The sequence below is a fragment of the Rhinopithecus bieti genome, unplaced genomic scaffold (genome assembly GCF_001698545.2).
Source record: "Rhinopithecus bieti isolate Rb0 unplaced genomic scaffold, ASM169854v2 scaffold_16773, whole genome shotgun sequence".
NCBI lineage: Eukaryota > Metazoa > Chordata > Mammalia > Primates > Cercopithecidae > Rhinopithecus > Rhinopithecus bieti.
Window position 1 is genome coordinate 1,613,359 of NW_016808848.1, and position 8,537 is coordinate 1,621,895.

At 48.6% G+C, this 8,537-nt stretch overlaps 1 protein-coding gene across 3 annotated transcripts in view; it reads right to left on the bottom strand.

The window, feature by feature from the left end:
- TMOD1 (tropomodulin 1) overlaps positions 1-8,531 on the bottom strand; it is a 93,690-nt gene extending 85,159 nt beyond the window's left edge. For all 3 annotated transcript variants that reach the window (XM_017887563.1, XM_017887564.1, XM_017887565.1), the window contains exon 1: positions 8,497-8,531. The gene's annotated coding sequence lies outside the window, so the exon portion shown is untranslated. The remainder of the gene's footprint in view (positions 1-8,496) is intronic.
- Between the last annotated feature and the right edge of the window lie 6 nt (positions 8,532-8,537).

Genomic DNA, 8,537 nt, shown 5'->3' on the forward strand with positions numbered 1-8,537 from the left:
AAAAAAAAAAAAAAAAAAAAAAAAAAGCTAACTTGTAGAAAAGCTTGTGGAATTCATTCCTATCCTCAGTCTCCATTTTACAAACATGAACTTCATCACGTTGCCTCATAGCAGGAGTTAATGTAAGGTAGAGCTTTATGAAACATGTTTTCGTATTTTCTGAAAAACCAATATGAAAATTAATATGAACAATACCAAAAAGCAAATGGCTAACTGGGGGAAAATATATTTGCTTCATATTAAACAAAAGGCTGATTTGTTTCATAGACAAAGAATTCCTCCAATAAAAAAACAGAACAGGCCAGAAAATGTGGGTAGAGGAAAGGAATGGACAATTCACACAAAAGGAAATATTAACGGCGAACACACACACAAATAATAACAAAACTCACGCATAATTATCAAAAAGCAAATTGTGGAACGAGATATCAGTTCTAGCAGATTGACAGAGATTTGAAAGTCTGAGAATTCCCAGTGTTGACAAGATGTGGGGAGACCAGTGTCCTCACACAGAAGAGAAGTTATATTGGTATAACCTTTTTCAGTTCGAGACCAGCCTGGGCAACATGGTGAAACCCCATCTCCCCTAAAAATACAAAAACTTAGCCACGCATGGTGGCGTGCATCTGTGGTCCCAGCTTCCGGGGTTGGGGGGAAGACCACTTGAGCCCGGAAGGTGGAGGTTGCAGTGAGCCACTGCACTCCAGCCTGGGTGACAGAGTGAGACCTTGTCTAAACAAAACAAAACAAAATAAAACTCTATTAGCGAAAAAGAAAACCCAAACCCCCAAAACCTGGAAATGGCAGAAAAATTCAACAAGGCATTGAGTAAATAAATTAGAGACATATAACAGACGGCTATTAACACCATCCTTGAGGCTACTGTTGGCCACTTGTCACTGTACCTTATAATAGCAAGCTTTGTTTTGTTCTTACTGCATACCAGGCACAATGCTAAGCTCTTTACATGGATTATTTCATGCAATCTTAATAATTGTGAAGCAGATACTTTTATTATCCCATTCTACAGATGAAGAAACTGAAGTGCAGACTATGTTAGTTTTATAGGGCTGCCATAATAAATGACCACAAACTGGATGGCTTAAAACAACAGAGATTTACTCTGTCTCAGTTCAGAGGACCAGAAGTCCAAAACTGAGGTGTCAGCAGGTTGATACCTTCTGGAAGCTCTGACAGGGAATCTGTTCCATACCTCATTCCTACCTTCTGGTGTCTGCTGGCCATCCCTGACATTCCTTGGTTTGCAGCCATATCACTCCCATCTCTGACTCCATCATCTGTTCTTACTAGTTATGCTGCCTATATAGGTTGATTTTAAGCCATCTCAAGCCTTTTTAATGGCGTGTGTCCACTCTTCTTCTTAAGACACCAGTCATAGGGTAGTTAGGACCTACCCTAATCTAGTGTGACCTCATTTTAACTTCATTAATTACATTTGTAAAGACCGTATGTCCAGATAAGGTCACATTCTGGGGTGCTAGGTGAGCATGAATTTTGGGGGGACCCTGTTTAACCCAGTAAGTACACTGACCAAAGTCACAAAGCTAACAAGTGGTAGAGCCAGGATTTGAATCCAGGCAGGCAATCAGTACCCATTACCAGCACTCCATGCTGCCACCTTCCCATAATATAACAGCTCACACTTACATAATGTCCCAGGCACTGTCCTAAGCATTTTACATGTAAGAACTAATTTCATCCCCACAACAACCCCACTTTATAGATAGGGACACTAGGCACAGAAATGTTAAAAGTTGGCTGGGTGTGGTGGCTCGTGCCTGTAATTCCAGCACTGTGGGAGGCTGAGGTGGGTGGATCACCTGACGTCAGGAGTTCGAGACCAGCCTGACCAACATGGCGAAACCCCATCTCTACAAAAAAAATACAAAAATTTGCCAGGTGTGGTGGCGTGCTCCTGTAGTCCCAGCTATTTGGGAGGCTGAGACAGGAGAATTGCTTGAACCCGGGAGGCGGAGGTTGCAGTGAGCTGAGATTGCCCCACTGCACTCCAGCCTGGGCGACAGAGCGAGACTCTGTCTCAAAAAAAAAAAAAGAAAAAGAAAAAAAGTATTAAAATTTACCTGAGAGTAGCAGACCTTAGATTTGAATCCAGCGAGGTGGTCTCCACAGTCTGTGTGTGTGTGTGTGTGTGTGTGTGTGTGTGTGTTTGTGTGAATCAGGAAGATAGATTGTGTCTCATTACGTGTCAGTTGCTATTTAAGGCCCCCCAAAGGACTAATGAAGGATTTGAGTCTGCCCTTCATTGCTCCTGGGTTCCCTGGCCTCGCACAGACTGATCTGGAGTCCGTCCTAACCACTATACCCTCTGTCTAGTGGCCTGTCTTGACAATATACTGAGGACTGGGGCTAAGAAAATAGTTCCCTCTCCTGAAAGATTGATTGATGTTCTTCCTTCCACAATCAGACACCAAGAGTTCTCCCATTCATCTCGTGCCCCCTTTCCCCTTGGCTGCCATGAGTCATCTCAGAGCCGATTTGAGTATCCAAATACAGTTGTCATCTTCAGCCAGGGCACTGGTATCATTTTCTCTCTTTATTCTCTGTATCGGGTGTTCTTAACCTGGACTTTTGAATAGGCTTCAGGGCAATCACACACCCCCTGAAATGATATGCAAATGGTTGTGTATATGAATATATTCATTTTTGTGGAGCAAGAATTCGTAAGCTCTAATCAGATTCTCCAGGAGTTTCGTGTGCTTAATCTTCAAGGTTTCTGCCCCGTCTTTTTAGAATTTCTGTTCTTACTAGTTACATTGGTCATGTAGTTTATTTTCAAGCCATCTCAAGCCTTTTTAATGCTGTAAGTGGAATACAATGTAAAACCATAATAAGCAAATGCGTGCAATGTTGCTATCCATCCTGAATTTTTAAATCTCTCTTGGTTTGCATGGAGGAAGTCTGTCCTATGTCTCCCTCTCTCTTACCTTCACTTTGCACATCTCTGAGTGGTTTTGATGTCTTAGGGTCTCAGGTGTCTCAGGTTTCCACTCCAGCACTAGCCAGGCACCCATCCGGTGCTCATAGATCCAAACTTGCAAGAAGTTTGTTGACCAGAAAGAGCCCTTGATTTTGATCCAGGGCACAAATGAATTCATTCATAGATTTTAAAAGCCACTATCTTAATGCAATGGCCAGGAGGAAGCTTTGTGGCAACTAGCACTCACCTTGTTGTTCAAATTGTGGTGATTTGTAGACACTAATCAACACTACCTTATTAGATGTTTATTAGAGCTTATTAGGAATTATTAAGCTTATTTTATAATCAACTTGTTAGAGTTTATTACAAACAAAGAGCTTTTTAGAAACTCAAAATCTCAAGCCCCATCTCATACCTACTGAACCAGAATCTGCATTTCTGAAAAGATCCCAAGTGATTTCAATGCACATTAAAGTTAGAGAAGCACAGATATAAAACAAGAAGACTCATTTCTCAAGTTTGTCAAACCCTGGAGAGCACTTCAGTTTTCTGGAATTGGATGACCTGGGACAATTGGATGACCTGGGACAATTCCTACTAGGGTGCCCTGTCTTATTACAAAAGGTAGGTAACAACACTTGCTGTTCCTGCCTCATGGGGTTACTGTGAATTTCAAATGAGCTCATGGATTCACACACTAGCTACTTATCCTGATGGGGCTGGTAGGAGCTGGGGAGCTGGCAGTGGGGAGCAGAGTAGGCATAGTCTCTGCCCTCACAGAGCTGATGATTTGGTTGGGTAGGAGAACATGCTGTAAATGCTGGTTGGTGTTGTGTGACTGTCACGGTTATCACAGAGCCTTCATTCATTTATTTCATGCATTCCTTCATTCATTCATTCATTCATTTGGTGGTCAGCCATTTATTAAAACCTGAAGTGCCTGTACTATGTCAAACATTAAGCTCTGAGCTGCACATGGGGAAGCAGAAATAAATGAGCCAGAAACTTGGTCCTCAGGGAGCTTTCAGTCTAGCCAGAGACAGAGATACATCACTGGGTGATTCCATTTAGAACACACTCTGGCTGGTGCTCTAAGTTGGCACAGGGGGCTACCGGGGTACAGGTAAGTCAGTGAAGAACTTTGCTTTTAAGGGTGATTACAAGTTCATAGGCTGAGAGGAAGGAGAACAGCACTGAAGGCTGAAAGAACAGCAGGGGAAAGGCAGGGAGGCATGAAGGCACAGCATGCTTTTGCCATGACCAGAAGGTAAAGAGAATTTGGAGGAGTGCCTAGACATGATTTTGGAGTAGTAGCTTGAGGCCTGGTCTTAGAGGCTAAGGAATCTGGTCTTTATCCCTTAGGAAATGGGGAGTTCCTGAAGGGAGAGAATTGATGCAAGTGAAGATCTTTTAAGAGCAGCATGGAAGAAAGAATTAATGACTTGAGGCAGAAATACCTTTAAGAGGCTCTGAGAGCAGCTTACGGGAGAGATGAAGTCCTAACTGGGATAGTGGATGTGGCGATATAAACGGATGTAACAGAAATTAAGGAAGGTAGCATTGACAGGACTTGGTGGGCAAATGAATGGGGTGGTGAAGAGAAAAGAATCAGGAGGCAGAGACGTCTGTAGATGAGGAGCGCAGTCCAGCTTGATGCAAGAATTAGGGAGTTGTGAGGTGATTGGATTGTGGGAGTGAATGAGACTGTGAGAGAGTGTGCGGTGGAAAGAGAATAGGGGTAGGAGTAGCACCAAGGCACCAACAGCAAAGGGATGGGCAGCAGCGATGAGTCTATGAAGGAGGTTGAAGGATGCCAAGAGGCAGTTCTGCTTTCCTTCATTCCTTTGGGCATGGAGAGCAACAATGGAGTGGTCACAACTCATCGCCCTCCAGAATCATCGCTAGAAAGGGCCCTGGGGTCACCACCCTTGAAGCCCCAGAGTGAGTGGGGCCTGAGGCTGGGGCCCCTGAGAACATGAACTGAGACAGGGATGGACGTGGGTGGATGGATGAAAGCCCTTGTCTCCTTCTCCCTCCCTCTTTCCTCCTCACAGATGGTAATGTCCAACCCTTTCACAAATCATTTTTTTTCTCCGAAAGAAAACCAAAAGGACATAAGAGAAGGAGAAACAAAAGGCATGCTTGAGTTTGTTTAGTTTTTCAGGTCAGACAAAGACCCACCACCACCTAACACGAAAGAAAACCTCCCAGACCGTGTCCTAAGTAGACTCCAATGAGCTCATTCTCTCATTGTCATTAAGAGCAAAGAGAATCAGGTTCTATCATGATTAGCCAAAGGAAGATTTTACAAAACAAAACAAAAGAGAGGAAATGGCCCTGGAATTGTGCTATCTGGTTCATGCTTTTCCATAGAAAGAGGCCTGTGGTTTTAAACTGATAATGGCTCCTAGCAGCCCAATAATTGATGTATCTGGTGTTCTGGCTTTAAGGGAAGAGTGAACTGGCCTCTTTAGAAATGTTGGCAGCCTGGCTGGTCCATTAGTAAGACTCAAAACTCAAAACATTGACTGGAAAAGGCCATTATGACTGGGCTCAGCAGGAGTCATCGATAGATGATGTCATTTCAGAAATAAGTAAGCCAAGGTCATGAAGCCCATGAGCAGGGTCAAAACACCCTTCACGGCCCATCACCATCCTCCATCGCAGATACTGGTCTGCCAGAGACACATGGGTCTGAGCCAGGATCTCCTTCATTTTACCTTTTTTTGCTCATTCCAGGGGATGAAGGCCACCTGCAGAGTCTGTGACATTCTGCAAGTCACTACAGAAGGTCCCCAATCCTCATTATGGGCACACCTTTTAGATTCTCCTTTAACTCTCTCCTCTCTACTGGGTTCTTCTCACTTCTTGCCATACTCTTTATCCTAGAATGCCTGCCTCCCTTCTGTCCCTTGTCCTCAGTTCCTGCTGCCTTGCCTCTCCCTTCCTGTCTCGTCCAAGCTTTTAGAAAGAGTTGCAGGCTCTGTGGAGAGCCTTCTCAGCCTACAGCCTGAAGAAGTGGAGAACTTCTTCAGCTCCCGTTAGCACCTGCCTTTGCCCCTCACCACAGCTAATTATATCATTGCAATATCAGGCTCTGGGCTGAGGACTTACCCTGAATCATCTCACTTAATTCCCACAAGCAGCCCCTGTGAAATGGGGCTACTGTTATCTCCATTGTATAGAGGAGGAAACGAGGCTCAGACAGGCTGGGTCACTGGCAGATCCCATTTTTTGAGCCTGCTGCAATGCCCTGGTCAAAGTCACTCATGATCCCTGCCAATCCTGATGGTCCTTTCCCAGTCCTCATCCCCCACTCCTGTCTCTTCACAGCAAGTGACACTGCCCATCTCAGTCCTCCCTTGGCACTTGGGAAAGCCACTCTCTCTCACTCCTTCCCCAGCTCCTCCTTACAGGATGGGTCATGCTAGAAAGGCTTCCAGGGGGGACTCCAAGCCCTCCCCACTCCAGGTCCACTAGAGACCATCTTGTCCACCCCCTTGTTGTTCAAGGTTGCTCTGAGTGAGTGGCAGAACTGGGACTGAAGCCGGGTATCCTAACCTCCAGGCCAGTCCACCTCCCAGTGCTCAGAGCTGCCACACCTACTTTGTGTTTTCTGTTTTTGCTGAGCTGCAAGAATACGCCCTACCCTGGAGGAGGGAGAAGGTGTGAGACCCTGATAAGGTGGGGCGGAGGCTATTTTTAGAGGACACTGGCTTTCGTCTTAGGCTGGGAGGAACTCAAGGGCCAATGACTTTCTAAAACACGGGTTTGTAAGACTAGCTCATTAAAGATAATACACCAAAGTTACAGTGTTCTTGTTTTCACTCTGCCTGTTGGTTGTGTGGCTCTAACTGATGGAAACTGTATTATTTAGCTCCGTTTCCCGTTAATTCTTTATCTGTAAGTCTTTGAGATGGCTTTAGAAAAAAAACATATAATACAACGTAAAGTAGAAGCAAAAAGGAAACTTCAGGGCGAGGGCACTATTGTCTAGACAAGGTAAAGTCCAGAAGAGCAGCAGATTCAAGAAAAGGGGGCATTGATCAGGCACTGCCAGAGCTCCCGGACCTGCCTGAGCAGTGGGAAGGGTTCAGAAAGAGATGGGAAAGGCTGGGAGACTGCAGACTTTCTGGCGTGACAGGTCCTGTGTGACCTTGAGCAGGGGGCTCTGCGGCCCTGCACGGAGGACAAAATGGCAGTCACCTCTGGAAGAGAGATGGGGTGGGGTCCCTAGGGGTTCTCACGCTGAGGGCCCAGCACCTGGGTTCAGGGTCTGGTTCTGCGATTCAGACACGGAGGAGCTTGGGCCAGGTGGTCTCCGAGAGTCTGAGGACATAGGGCGAGGGCCAGAGACAGGGTCTATAATAGCAGCGGTGGGTGAAGGGTGTAGGAGGGGGCGGCGCTGCGCAGGTTGGAGGACGCATCATAGGCGCGGTATAGACCGGGAAACTGTGGCCAGGGAGCGGCTGGACTGGAACCCCTACCCCTGCCCAGCTCATCGCATCTGAAGCTGTGTGGCTCACAGGCTGCTTTGCCAAGGCAATGGCGGCTACGCAGCAGAGAGATGCTCATAGGCACCCCAAAAGTGCCCTTCCTAGGATTGTACGGCTTAGGATATCCGAGGGCCTTAGTGGGTCCCAGGATACGATCGGGTCTGGGGCAGCCAGTCTCCGATTTCTGCAGCCTCTCCGGATGTGCGCGGTTGGGACCCCAGCGTCCCAGGCCCGAGCGGGTGAACAGGTGGGGGGAGCGCAGGCGGTCAAGAGCGCCCTGCGGCTCTCACGGCCCGGGCTCCCAGCTTCATCGCGGCTACCAAACCTCGCCCCTACAAATGGGAAACCGAGATCCAGAAACAAGAGGGGGATTGCCAAGGCCTGGCCAAGAGCCGGCGACAACCTGGGGCTCCCGCCTTCAAGCTCTTTCCAGCTCCACTTGGCCGCGTAGCGCGTGTCGTGGTGCTTTAAACCTTGTCTCCCACAGTTTGGGAAACTTCTCCTGCTCCAAACACTCTCATTGCGAACCTGGGCTCCACATCCAGTCGAGCCCTTACGCCCCATTCCCACCCCAGACTCTTGCAGGCGGAAAAGAGGCCGCGCCCCCGAGCCCCGCTCGGGCTGGCACCTGTACCCAGCAGAGCGCCCCGCGGGCGCAGAGCCCCGCCGCGCTGGAGTCCTGCGGGCAGCGGGTGCGCCCCTCCGCCAGGACCCCAGCCCGGGGCACCGCTCCTCCAGAACCCCGGGTCTTTCTCGCCTTCACAGACGCGGTGCGGAGGTCCAGAGCGGAGGGCGCCCTGGCCAGGACTGCGAGCTCGGGGAGGCGGGGTCGCTAGCGCCGGGCTCGGGACCCCGAGACCCGGGCTCCCCAGCCCCAGAGGCAACCCGAGGCGGCAGCTATTTATAGAGGGAGCCACGCTCAGTCCCTCTTGGCGGCGGCGGCGACAGCTGAATATTTTGCCCAGATATGGCTGAGGCCCCGGAGCGGGGGCAGGGAGCCCCGCGAGCGCGAAGGGGACCCCAGGCGGGGTGGGGGCTTACCCGGACGCAGAGCGGCGGGGCCGGCGCGGGCGCGGGCGGCG